The 14,564-nt window shown below is 43.5% G+C and overlaps 1 protein-coding gene across 4 annotated transcripts in view; it reads left to right on the forward strand.

Annotated features, from left to right (window-relative positions):
* The window catches only part of LOC132894679 (zinc finger protein 260-like), a 414,543-nt gene that overhangs the window by 320,577 nt on the left and 79,402 nt on the right, over nt 1-14,564 (forward strand). Inside the window, exon 1 of one of the 4 annotated variants that reach the window (XM_060934823.1) lies at nt 3,723-3,858. The exons of 1 other annotated variant lie outside the window; for it this stretch is intronic. The gene's annotated coding sequence lies outside the window, so the exon portion shown is untranslated. Of the gene's footprint in view, nt 1-3,722; nt 3,859-9,335; nt 9,458-11,433; nt 11,500-14,564 lie in introns of those variants that run through there. 2 more of the 4 variants (XM_060934817.1, XM_060934818.1) reach the window with 2 other exon arrangements.

The following is a 14,564-nucleotide window of genomic DNA, read 5'->3' on the forward strand; positions in this document are numbered from 1 at the left end:
TCTGGTGCACCTGCTGGCCCATGAACTCATCGTCACTGCAGCTTTCAATGAATTTCTTCAGATTGGCAACCTGGTCAAAACATTTAACGTCATCAATTGGCACCCCCTTCTCTCCAAGGTACTTGATGCAGGCCTCCACATCATTCCACTTTGGTGGCTCACTCATGTCCATCCACATGAATGGTGAGAACTCTTCCATGGGAGTCATCCACTTCTCCAGATACTCTAAACATGAACTGTACATGCCGAGCGCATCAGCCATGAACTTGTCACAGCCCCCTTCAAGTCCATCTCTGCGATTTTCGGCCAGCAGTCCCTTAACTTTGAGGGACATGAAATTGTTGTTCTTCCATTCAAGAAGAATGTTGTGGATGCTGCTCAATATTTTCTTAACCTCCATGATGGAGTTATTCTCCCTTTCCATTTCTTGAATGTGATTGTGGAAGACGGACATGAGTGAGTGCATGTGCCACAAGTATATCTCACTAAATGGGTTTTCAAAAAACGCCTTGATCACCATGGGTGGCTTTTGCTGAGACATAAAGAATGCTTTTAAAGCAGGGAACATCTGTAGCATCCTCTCTATGCCTGGGAACAGAGAGAGCCACCTTGTCTTGTTGTGTGAAAGCATCCTCCTGTACTCAATGTCAGCAAAATCACAGTACTCTTTGAGGGACTCAGTACGCACAGTGTAAATGTGGAAGTACTGGTATATTTTAAAAATTATATTTTCAAGGTCCACATCAAGTGTGTCTGCCCCATGATGGACACAATTGTTCAGTATATGTGCTGGGTAACCCATGCCAATCAGTGTTTTGTTTTGCAGCAATCTTTTCAAATTCACAAATACATTGTTTCCCCCTTCGTCATGCCGGTTTCCACCAAAATTAGTCTTACAATTGTCCCCAGTAAATGCGATGCATTTGGAAGACAAATTGTTCTTTGCCAATGTTTCCATAGGTGGTGTAGTGGTTAGTGCTGTTGCCTCACAGCAAGAAGGTCCAGGTTCGAGCCCCATGGCTGGCGAGGGCCTTTCTGTGTGGAGTTTGCATGTTGTCCGTGTGGGTTTCCTCCGGGTGCTCTGGTTTCCCCCACAGTCCAAAGACATGCAGGTTAGGTTAACTGGTGACTCTAAATTGAGTGTGAATGGTTGTCTGTGTCTATGTGTCAGCCCTGTGATGACCTGGCAACTTGTCCAGGGTGTACCCCGCCTTTTGCCCGTAGTCAGCTGGGATAGGCTCCAGCTTGCCTGTGACCCTGTAGGACAGGATAAAGTGGCTACAGATAATGAGATGAATGTTTCCATTAGGTAGTTTGTGATGGTGGTTGCTGTCTCATTTGGTGTATCTTTCACTTCAATTAATTTGGTCTGCACACCACCCTCCTTCCAATCAAAGTATTGGACAATTATGGGGAAGATTTTTACTGCACCGTGATTACTTTCATCAGTACTAACACCACAGAATGTGATATCTTTGAGCGCTTCATGCGCCAATTCGACAGAGTGAGGTGCCAGAACACCGTTAACAATTGCCTCCGTCTTAGTACAGGCACAACTGAACTTTTTGGCCGTGTCAGAATCGGGGAGGGTCTTTTTCAACAATGAACTTGTGCAGTCCATAGACCGATAACTGTTATGATGTTTCACTGTGTGAAATGACCAGGCACCCTCCGCTGCATTCACGGCATCCTCGTTCCCTGGTTTCACAAAGTACTCTGTTATCGACTTTGAGGTACTCTTGCCTCAAACAGCTTTTTTGTGTTTCTTGGTGTCCAGCTCGAATTTTAGATCTCTGGCACCTCCACTGGACACCGAGACATATGTACCTGCTTTGCACACTGTGCACAAAGCTTCCCACTTGTCTCGACCCGGTCAGAAAGCGGGGAACTTCTTTTGTAAGTTGTCTGTAAACGTGCATTTGTGCTTCGGCATGTTGCTGGCGTACTGACAGCCATGCTGTCTTCTGATTATAAAAAGTTGACCACACTGACGCGGCTCAGGGATTATGTCACACGCAGCGCCGTGCGCAGTGCCCTAGTGCCGGGCAATTTAATGGTCCAATGAAAGGTAATAAAAAACAGGACATTTCCCCACTTTCTAAAAAGAAACCCGGACGCCCCGGACAGGACGTGAAAAATGGACATGTCCGGGGAAAACCGGACGTTTGGTCACCCTAGTGTATGAAGATAAACTTGTGGTATTTACAGATGCATCAAAGTCAATAGAAGGTAAAGTTGGTGTTGCATTTGTAATACCTAGCCTCAAGATCTGTAAAAAAGAAAGATTGAATAATGATCTTGCAGTTTACACAGCTGAGCTAGTAGCTATTCTTATTGCCCTGTCCTGGGTTGAGAGCAACAGGCCAAAGAATGGGGTGCTAATTGTATCAGACTCTGCATCTGCATTGATGAGCATCCAGAGTGCTATGTCGCACTCCAGACAGGACATTGTTTTAGAAATTGTGCAGACAATAAGTAGACTATTAAACTCTGATACAAATGTCAGTTTTTTATGGGTCCCAGCTCATTTAGGAGTACGAGGTAATGAACTAGCTGATAAGAATGCTAAGAAGGCATGTGAATCTCCTGAGATCTCTATGGATATTCATTATAGTAAATCTGAAATTAAAACGATAGTCAAGTCAAAGTACAAGGAAAAATGGCAAAGTGACTGGAATAATGCTATCACTGGTAGGAAGTATTACTCTAGTATTCAAAGGTTTGTGGGCGGTGAAAGACCAATTGCTAGATCCACTCATGAGGAAGATATTATCTCGAGGATGAGGTTTGGGCACACTGGTTTGGACAGTACTTTATTTCTTTTAAAAAAGCATGCTGATGGAAAGTGTAGTGTATGTGATGCTGCTGAGACCAGAGAGCATGTTCTAGAATACTGTAGGGAGTCTGACCAGGACAGGCAGCAACTTATCCAAGAGCGAGAGGCAGAAAGTGTGCCTTTAAGAATAAATAAAATTTTTCAGAAAAATTCAGGCGAAGTTTGCTTTAGGTTTTTGTTTCACTTCTTGGAAGTATATGGTCTGATTAGAATAATTTAGTTGTTTTTTTTAAAGTATTATTTAGATAGGCGGCACGGTGGTGTAGTGGTTAGCGCTGTCGCCTCACAGCAAGAAGGTCCTGGGTTCGAGGCCTGGGGCCGGTGAGGGCCTTTCTGTGTGGAGTTTGCATGTTCTCCCCGTGTCCGCGTGGGTTTCCTCCGGGTGCTCCGGTTTCCCCCACAGTCCAAAGACATGCAGGTTAGGTTAACTGGTGACTCTAAATTGACCGTAGGTGCGAATGTGAGTGTGAATGGTTGTCTGTGTCTATGTGTCAGCCCTGTGATGACTTGGCGACTTGTCCAGGGTGTACCCCGCCTTTTGCCCGTAGTCAGCTGGGATAGGCTCCAGCTTGCCTGCGACCCTGTAGAAGGATAAAGCGGCTACAGATAATGAGATGAGATGAGATTATTTAGATATCCAGACTCACACTCCATTTTGGTAGGAGGCGGTAATGCTTCCAAAAGTTGTTTGCCAACCGCCATTAAAAAGGAAGAAGAAGAAGAAGAAAAAGCAGCAGGTTGGGATAAGTGTCCTCCAGGGAGTGGCTTCCATAGTTGCCGACTAAGGAATGAGGAGTTTGCGCAATGAAAAAAGGGGGTGTGGAGCAAAGATGGCAGGAAATGATGCAGGAGTAGAGAGTGAGGTGGAGATGGAGGGACAGGACGCGGGAGAAACGAACAGTAATGATGGATGGCAAGTGAGACATAAAAGTAGAACTAAACGAAAGAAAAACAACTCAGAAGGTTCTTGGAATTCGGATGTGGATAGTGTTATCAGTGTGAGAAAACCGGAAGGTTTTAAGGTAAAGCTCCAGTTTGATTCTCCTGGTTCTGTCAATCCATTGAAGCTGACTAAAGCTTTGAATGATAGTATTGGAGAAGTGAGTGTTAAACCCCTTAGAGATGGAAATCTACTGATTATATGTAAGGACATTGAGCAGCAAGAGCGTATAATTAAACTAACATCCTTAGATGGAAAGAGAGTGAAGTGTTTTGCTTGGGGAGGAAAGAGAACAGTACAAGGGGTAATTACAGGGGTAGCAACTGACATACCAATTGAAGATGTTTTGAGTAATGTAACAGGAGCTGAAGTAGTGAAAGCAAAACGGTTGATGTATACTAGGAATGGGGGCAAGCAGGAAAGCTTATCTATTATGCTACAATTCAGTGAAGAAGTGCTGCCAGTTCGAGTCAAGGTAGGATATTTAAGCTATCAGGTGAGGCCGTACATTCCACCACCGTTAAGATGTTTCAAATGTCAGAGATTTGGGCATGTGGCAGCAGTGTGTAGAGGTAAACAGCGTTGTGGCAAATGTGGGGAGGAAGGTCATGAATATGGCAAATGTAATGAGGGAACAAAAATCAAATGTTGTAACTGTGGTGGTGAGCATAGCGCAGCATATAAGGGATGTGAGGCACACAAATGAGCAGCTGAGGTACAAAGAGTTAAAGTGGAGGAGAAGCTCACATATTCTGAGACTATCAAAAAAGTTAATAGAGCTACAAAGAGAGACAATGTTATGGTACAACAACCACCAATGAGGAGAGTGATGGAGCAGAACCTAAATCATGCAAATGGCCATACAGCAGATAAGATAAATGTGGGAGTGGATAAGGTTAAGTTTGTGGCCTTCCTTGCTGAAATAATTAACTGTTCAGCCCAAACTCAGAGCAGAACAGACAGGATCAAAATTATCATAAGGGCAGCAAAAAATATCTTGATGTGGGGGAGATAACTGTAGAAATGATAAATGAGACACTCACTGCTGGATTACAAGATACACAGTCATCATGTACTGGTTTGTAATGGTCTTTATGATTCTACAATGGAATGCCCGTAGTCTTTGTGCTAATGGGCAAGAGTTCAAGAGTTTCAGTGAAGAAATGAATGAGAAACCTCAAGTAATATGTATACAAGAAACTTGGCTCAAATCACAGTTAGATTTTGTATTATATGGGTATGTTGCTATTCGAAGGGACAGGGAAGGTGGTACTGGAGGTGGCATAGTTACCTTTATCCAACAGGGGCTAAGCTATAGGGTTATAAGTGTAAGTAAAGAATCAGAAGCAATAGTAGTAGAGGTATGGATAGGCAACTCAAATGTGTGGATAGTGAATTTTTTACAACCCATGTAAGAAATTAAGTAGAGAGATCTTTGATAGTATCATTGGAGAAGTAACTAATAAGATGGTATGGTGTGGGGATTTTAATGCGCACAGCACTCTTTGGGGTAGTACACATACAGATCACAATGGTAATATGGTCGAGGAATTCCTAGAGGATAGGGGCTTGGTGTGTGTGAATGATGGAAGGGGAACTAGAGTAGATGTGGCAAGAGGATTGGAATCCCCAATTGACCTTACTTTGGTATCTGAACCAATAGCCAGTGTCACTAAATGGGAAATGTTTGGAGATACCACTATAGGTAGTGACCACTATCCAATTATGTGTGAAATTGGAGTGGGGCATGTTCGACTGGAGGAGGTAGGCTCCCCTAGATGGAAATTAAAGAATGCTAACTGGACAGCATACTGTATGTTCAGTAGTGTTAAGTTGGAAGGAATAAACACAGACAATTGTGATAGCGTGGATGATTTTAATGGAATAATAACAGAAGTTATGCATTCTACTGCATTACAGATTATTGGTAAGGGCAGTGGTCATGGACAGCGTAAAATGGTTCCTTGGTGGACAGATGACTGCAAAAAGGCTATACAGGAAAGGAACAAAGCTTTTAAGAAGGTTAAAGCTACATTTTCTTTTAATGACTTAGTGGCATACAAGAAGGCCCAAGCAGTTGTTAGGAGAGTAGTTAGACAAGCCAAGCGACAACAGTGGCAACATTTCTGTAGTAAAATAGGAAGGGATATTCAAATTAATGATGTGTGGAGTATGATAAGGAAGATGGGTGGTATTAGAAGGGAGTTCACACTACCAGTTATAAGGTATAAGGATGAAGTCATGATCAGCAATGAAGACAAGGCTGAAGCATTAGCTAAAACATTTGTAAGAGGAGTTCATAGCTCTGAGAATTTGACTCCAGAAACAAGAGCAGCTAGAAATGAAATGTTAAGAGATCACCCTAACATATTTGATAAAAAGAATGATGGTAATGGAGCATTGGATGTTCCTTTTTCCTTATTTGAGCTGAAAAGAGCCTTGGCTGGGGTTAGAGCAACATCCCCTGGTAAGGATGAAATATGCTATAAGATGGTGGAGTGTTTAACCCCTGAAGCTCAGGAGATAATTTTAAAACTATATAATAGGGTATGGGAATCAGGGACCCTACCACTGGCTTAGAAGCACTCAGTTATTATACCTATTGGAAAACCTGGTAAAGATAAGTGTGAGGCAACTAGCTATAGACCCATTGCCTTAACATCAAATATGTGTAAAATTATGGAACGTATGGTTACAGACAGACTAACATATGTGGTGGAAAGCAGAAACTTGTTTACTTGCCATCAGAGTGGATTTAGGAAATGAAGGACCACCATGGACCCAGTTGTATGTCTAGAAAATGAGATCAGGAAGCCTCAGGCCAACAAGGAGCAAGTGAATGCAGTATTTTTTGATGTGGAGAAGGCATATGATATGCTGTGGAAAGAGGGTCTTCTCATCAAGTTAGATTCCTTGGGCATAGGTGGGAGAATGTATAACTGGGTGATGGATTTTTTAAGGGACAGGAGTATAGAAGTAAGGGTTGGGGCATCTCATTCTAATACTTACTCCATAGAAAATGGAACTCCCCAAGGCAGTGTATGTAGTCCTATTCTTTTTAACATTATGATTAATGATGTTTTTTCTGGAGTTGATGCTAGTCTTGGTAGGTCATTATATGCAGATGATGGGGCGCTATGGGTCAGAGGCCATAATGCAGCATTTGTGCAAAAGAAACTACAAGCAGCTGTCAATAATGTGGAAGAGTGGGGTAATAAATGGGGTTTTCGTTTCTCTGTTGATAAAACCCAAGTAATGTGTTTCTCCAAAAAGCGAGTTAACCCTAATGTTCAGATTACTCTTTATGGGCAGCCAATTAAGCAAGTCTTATGTATTAGATTTCTAGGTGTGTGGATGGATTATAAATTAACTTATGGAGAACATATCCAGAAGGTCATAACCAAGTGCAAAAAGGCAGTAAATATTATGAGATGTCTCATAGGAAGTAGCTGGGGTGCAAGTATGAGGTCTCTTAAGCACATCTATACTGCTTTAATTAGGTCAGCCCTAGATTATGCATGTATTACATATGGGTCAGCTGCAAAATCCCATTTGCAGAAACTGGATGTTATTCAGGCACAGGCTTTACGTTTATGTTGTGGGGCTTTTAAGACTTCACCAGTTCCGGCACTGCAGGTAGAGGTTGGTGAAATGCCACTTTCACTGCGACGTCTACAGCTAAACATGACTTACTGGGCCACATTGCAGGGACACAGACAGGACCACCCAACTAAAGCAGTCCTAGAAAAGTGTTGGGAACATGGGCACAAGCAATATAATAGTTTTGGATGGATAGGAGATGGTGAAGCTGAGAAGTTGGGCTTGACAAAAATATCTCTGAGCTGCACAATAGCATTACCAGCTACTCCTCCTTGGTTATTCCCCATGCCTACAGTAGATTTTGAAATTGCTAAGCTGTCAAAGCACAGTAACGAATATGGTGGGATGAATGCTATGGTGCAACAGTACTTAAGCACTAAATATAATGGAATGGTTCAAGTATACACTGATGGTTCAAAAGATCCAGACACAGGAAAGACAGGAGCAGCAGTATACATACCGGAGTTTGAAACATCACTTAAGCGTAGAACATCAGACAACCTGGCAGTTTATTCTGTGGAGCTGTTAGCTATTTTATTTGCACTGGTCTGGATAGAAGATTCTAAGCCAAACAGTTTTGTTATATGTTCAGATTCCATGGCAGCTTTGGTCAGTATTCTAAACTTTCAGTCTTCTTGCAGGCTTGACTTAATATATGAAATTTATCAGAGTTTATACCGTTTAAATCATAGGGATATAGCTGTAAGTTTCATTTGGGTTCCAGCACATGTAGAAATACATGGCAATGAAGTAGTGGACTCTCTGGCCAAAAAAGCCCTTAAATTGAGTTTGGGTGATTTAGGTGTGCCATTAAGTAAATACGAAGTTAAAACCATAATCAAAACTAAAGTAAGCAAGTTATGGCAAAAAACAATGGCATACAAACACAAAGGGGAGATTTCTTCACAAGATTCAGCAGGTAGTCCCTTCAAAAAGGCAGGGTAACTGGAACAGAAGGGGGGAAACAATAATTACAAGGTTAAGAATAGGACACACCGGCCTTAACCATGGTCTCTATGTAGTAGGAAAACATAATACTGGTCAATGTGCATCATGCAACCAAATAGAAACAGTGGAACATGTTTTGCTACAGTGTCAAGCTTACAATACAGAAAGAGAAATCCTACTAGAAAGGGTCAAAGCATTAGGATACACAACATTAACAATAGAAGATTTACTTTCCTTTTCCACAGATAAACCATTAGCATGGATACATATTAAGACATTCCTAAAGGCTACTAGGTTATTTGAGAGAATTTAATTTCACCTTTTTTTTCACACATAGTAAAGTAGGACTTATGCTGCGTTCATGTGCTATGGGAATTATGGTAAATACCAAACGCCGACATGGAAAACACACATGAACGCCCCCTCTTGTGGTATTTTCCACTGGGCAACTCGTAGAAAATTTTGATACACGAGTTGCCGAGATGAGATGAACTTTAACCTTTTCAACATGGCGGCGAGCGGTACAAGACACTTGAATGCTAAGCATTGTACGCTACTAAAGTTTTTTTTTTACTAGTACTAGTGGGTAGTTTTTGGTGTCTATGCAATGTTGCGTCATTAACAAGTGTAATATAATACATTAGAAATCCGTTTCCTTTAAAAATGCGTTGTTATGGTTTGTTTTTACCTATCCAGAGCAGACGCTATTGCTAACGATAGCTAACTAACTATTGCTAACTTGAATCTGGTCCACCATCTTTAATTTGTCAACCACAACAAAAGCATGTGAACACAACACACTGGTAAATACCACTTCCCAACTGGAAAATATCATCTTCCCAGAGCACATGAATGCAGGGTAAGCGTTGAAATCCCCATTGATGCTCCACACCCATAACAGTTGGTGGCGGTAATGCACCATGTTGGATGCCAACCGCCAATAAACATAAAGAAGTAGAAGAAGCGTCCTCCAGTCCAGGTGGTGGCAGTAACGCGTCCAGTAGCTGCTTCTCCAACTGCCAGAAAACACTGGAGAAGAAAAAGCCGTTGCTCGTCTGAGCCGTTTTAGCCCCTCGAGTTATAAAAATAAAAACGCGTTATTGTGTCTGGCTCTGAGGATTTAAAACCCTGAGGTAAGTTAAACTGAAGGTGTGTGGTCGAATCCCAAATATATCTCCACTTTACTGTTTTAGGAACTCCGTTCAGTATGAAATAATGCCGTGTGCACCCTAGATAGTGCACTGTTTATCCACTCAGGAGAGAGTTGTAGTTTGGCTAACCTGTTTAGTTGTATATTGAAAGTATTTAAAGCTTCACTTCAAGTTCATTTCCATCACGGGTTGTTTTTTTTTCCTCTTTCTCTAAATTGCGACTTCCTCGCAATTCTAACTTTTTATTTCTCAAAATTCCGACTTGATTTCTCACAGACTTTTTTTCTCGGGGTTTTTATTTATTTTTAAAATTTTATTATTATTATTATTATTATTATTATTATTATTGTTGTTAAGCTAATCAGGCAGAATCACCCCCTCTGCAGTGTGTTGAGCAGAAAGCTTTACACACTGAAAATGAAAATGGATGAAATCATAGGGGACTGTTTTAGGCATGGTTTCCCGAACCGGGAGGTCTTGTTGTTGGAAGAATCGTATGGTGTTGAGCTCGAAGCCTCTGATCCCTGGAGAGAGAGAATTGTGTCTAACAATTAGCTCTGGCAGCAATGAAACCTCTTATGGCCCTTTTCCACTACCCTTTTTCAGCTCGCTTCAGCTCACTTCAGCCCGACACGGCTCGCGTTTCGACTACCAAAGAACAGCACGACTCGGCTCGCTTCAGCCCTGCTTAGCCCCTAAAACTCGCACCGTTTTGGAGTGGGGCTGAAGCGAGCCGAACCGAGCCGAGTGAGGCTGCGGGCGTGAGCAGACACTCCCCTGTGCACTGATTGGTGAGGAGGAGTGTCCTCACACGCCCACACACGCCCCGCGAGCACGCTGGGATCTGTAAACCCGGAAGAAGAAGAATTACGAGAATTTCTGAAGCCTTATGCGCCTCGCCTCATCTATACGCTCTTGCCAGTATCTGTTGGCGTTGTCGGTGACAACAAGCCACAGAACCAAGACCAGCAACACTAACGACTCCATGTCCTCCATGTTTATTGTTTACTATTCGGGTCGTGAGACTACCGCTTAAAAGCTCACTGATGTCACTGTTTGTGCTGCTTAACGACATCACGTGACGTCCACCCACTTTCGCTAACTCCACCCAATGTGTCCACCCACTTCCAGCCAGCACGGTTCAGCGCGGTTGTAGTCGAAATGCAACTCCAGCAGCCCCGCTCAGCTCGACTCAGCACGGCACGGCTCAGCCCGACTCAGCCGCGTTTGTAGTGGAAAAGCGGCATTACTTTAACTCAGGACTAAAGGCCCAACTCACACAGCTCTGCATCCTGTTTTCGCTCTGGTTTTATACGCAGAGTCTTTATTTTAAATACATTTCTGAGAGGATAGTATCTCCATCCTTGACTCTTGTATGCTGCATAAATGGGCATTAAAAAATTTTTTTTGAGAGTTAAAATCGACCACAAAGTTGACATTCGAGCTGAGCGAGCCAGCCCTGAGTGCGTGACGTCACAGCAGTAGCCAGTTTTAAAGTGCACATCTTGAGTAAATTCAGGAGCAAAATCAATGTAATTCTGTTTTATATTAATCTTTTGTCAAATATCTGTCACATTTTGCATTTTGTGCAATTTTCTTTTAGCTTACACAATACCAGAAAAATTGAGTTGAAATCAAGCCATTTGAGGTGAATTGGTCCGCCTCTGAAAAAACTTGGCATTTGGATTTCCCGGCAAACATTGATTTTCGTGATGTCGCGTGCGGGACGCCTCCCTCTGAATCCTACATCAGCGCTGGTTTGTTTATGAGAAAACGACCTGGCGGTTTTCTGCAAATTTCTTCAACGTTATCTTGTAATTATTGAAATGGTTAACAGATGTATCATAGGAGGATGTAGCAACACCAATCATGATGGGATTAGTACTCATCGTTTTCCAAAAGACCGGACAATGAGAGAGAAATGGGAACGCTTCGTGCGAGGCACCCGGAAAAAGCAGAGGACCAAAGCAGAACCAAGAAAAAGACCAAGAAAATCGGCAATTCACAAGTCGACTGTTGCCAGGGTAAGAAATAAGAGACTATACTCTAAATTAGGTGTTCTTGTGTTTGTGTGGTACACGGATAATATTATTTATTGACGCACACGAAAGCGCTGGGCGATAATGCACTTACTTAGATTAGATAGAACTTTATTGATCCCTTTGTGAGGGTTCCCTCGGGGAAATTAAAAAGATACAGTCCACAGCCTGGTAAAAAGCAGCCAAAGTAGAGTCCAAAGTAGCATGGTTTAAGTCCCCAGAAATGATGATAAATGCCTGAGGGTGCTGTGTCTGCAGCCTTGCTGTGACAGAGTGAATCCCCTCACATGCTGCGTCTGCCCTCGGAGGGATGGAAACACAGATGGTGATGCTAGCGGCTCCAAGTCCGGGCAACATAAGACTGTCTTTACGGAGAAATGTCCCAGGTTACACCAGCGGTTGTTCATGTAAATGATGAGTCCCCCACCTTTGCCTTTCCCACATGCTTTAATGTCTCTGTCGGCTCTCACAGCAGTGAATCCCCGCAGGTCCACGTTAGCATCCAGTACAAGGTGTGTTAGCCATGTCTCAGTAAAAATAAATAAGCTGCTCTCCTGGTAAATCCGCTGGTTGTTCAGTGCGGACAGAGGTGGAAAAACCCGGGTGCAGAAAGTAAAAACCCTGCCACATTTTTGTTCCAGCCAATTCAATGAACCAGCTGATCCTAATTACCACATCCCCTAAGCCAGGTTGATGAGCTAATTGGTGAAATCACCTGTGTTGAGAGCACAGGCAGAAGGAAAACCTAAGCAGGACTTTTACTTTGTCAGTCCAGTTTTTCCACCTCTGAGTGCGGATAGCTCGTCGACCTTATTCGGCAGCGAGTTCACGTTCCCTATGATAATGGAGGGAATGGATGGTTTGTAGTGCCACCGGTTGTCTGCTAGCCTTTAGCTTAGCCCCAGCTTTGCAGCCCCTGGGTTTCCTCCTCAGCTCCTCCAGGAGGGGGTGTCGTATCCCGGCTCATCCCATTGTTTTCAGGGTCAGCAGCTCCTCTATTGAATAAGCGAGAAAATTGGCTATTTCAGTGCAAAATCGCTAGCTGCTAAACTTGGTCTACACAGACTGTGCACTGAACCCATGCAAGCTCTCTCAGCCTGCTGGCGGATCCGCACGTGACGTCACGAATCTGGCTCCAGACTCCCTTGGGATTTTTCCAGATGCGTTTTATTTTATTTTTTTCTGCTGTAGACAGATGGCCTTGTGCAAAATTACCCTTCTGGATGAGTGTGTAAAGGGACATACTTTCATATAAAAAAAACCCCCAAAAAACATGAAATTGGTCCAGGATATGCACTTTAAGGTCGACGTCTTTGACAGCTATAGACCAAAGCCAGACTCTGCAGGCGAGAGCGGTTGCAGTGGCCTCTTCGTTCGGATTTATTGGAGATTCTTCAGATCCTCTAGATAGTAATACATCTGACTGTGATAGTCCTGAAATTGGAGCGTGTACATGCTACTGCTATACACGTAGAACCATATCAGTTCGAACCATCTGAAAGTGAATCCGATAGGAAAAAGATGGTGCCACAAGAGTGGCAGCTAGTTGCAGTAGCTCTGAGTGTGTTTGTGTTTTGGTATGTTTTTGTACTTTTTTTGTTTTTCTTTCTGCACTACTCTCAGTTGGAAGCGTGCATCTAGGGATGTATTACTCGTGAGACTGTGCATATGTATTTTTCTCTTTTTCTTTCTGGAGCTACTTAAATCGGCATCAGCGGACCCTTTTAGCCACGGCTCCATTGTTTACACTCGGGAGCAGCTGTTAGCACTGCGCAACACCAAGGTACTCCCCGCGGAATTAAGGAGAAGGGGATGCAAAGCTGGATTGAAGTGCCAGGAGAAGAAAAGACGGTATAAACCATGCATACCATCTGTCATCATGGGAAACGTAAGATCTCTCCCTAATAAGATGAATGAGCTAACGGCGCTAACCAGGCTGCAGAGGAAGTACCAGGAGTGACAACCCAGTCCTCGCAGATGGCGTTTGCAAAGCCCCCCCCCCCCCCTTCGCAGACGCTCTGCGCGCACCTCCCAAAAATTGTGACCACCGCAGACAGCCTCGCAGACAAGAGGGCTCTGATTGGTCCACTCTACATCCGCTGTACGCACACTTCCGCTTCCCTACTTTCCCGGTTTGTTTTGTTTTCATGACCGCCATTTTTAAAAACACGAGCGAAGATGGAGCAGCACGAAGAGCGATTGATCGAGGAAGTATGTACATCTATACGACTCCAGTTCTAGTCATTATAAAGACATCTAGGTAAACACTCTATCATATATAAACACTCCACTAACCACACCCACCAACTACTCCTAGCGATTTCGTGACTTCGCGCCCCCTTGCGTTGTGGCGGTGAATAACATTGCGCACACCTATTACTCCCCGCTCAACGATAAATTACAACTGTCTGCGAAAAGCTATCTGCGAAAGCCTTGTCGCAAGAACATGCAGAGCCCTTTATGTGCTTCACAGAGACTTGGCTGAATGAACTCTCACGTCACTCTGGACGGATTTCAACTCGTGAGAGCGGACAGGAAAGCCAAGGAGAGCGGTAAGAGGAAAGGAGGGGATATAGCGATGTTTGTGAATGACAGGTGGTGTAACCCGGGGCACATCAGGGTAAAGGAGCAGTATTGCAGTAAAAACATTTAACTGCTAGCGGTTAGCATTTGACCATATTACCTCCCGAGGGAATTCTCACACGTTATCGCGATAACTGTGCACATCCCCTTGGCGGCCGATGCAGCCTGTGAGCTCTTACACACTACAGTGTCAAAGCTTCAGACATCACACCCCCAGTCCCTGCTACTAATCTCTGGTGACTTTAATCATGCTTCCCTGTCTTCCACTCTCCCAACCTTCACTCAGTATGTGAAATGCCACACCAGATAGACAATAGAACTTTGGATTTAATGTATGTGAACACCAAGGGCGCATATAGTTCATGTCCCCTACATACATACCTATGGTGAATAAACAACCACCCACCAAGAGGTATGTAAGGAGCTGGTCTGAGGAGACCAGTATGGCACTGAGGGACTGCTTTGAC

This window comes from Neoarius graeffei, chromosome 11 (assembly GCF_027579695.1).
Source record: "Neoarius graeffei isolate fNeoGra1 chromosome 11, fNeoGra1.pri, whole genome shotgun sequence".
Taxonomy (NCBI): Eukaryota; Metazoa; Chordata; class Actinopteri; order Siluriformes; family Ariidae; genus Neoarius; species Neoarius graeffei.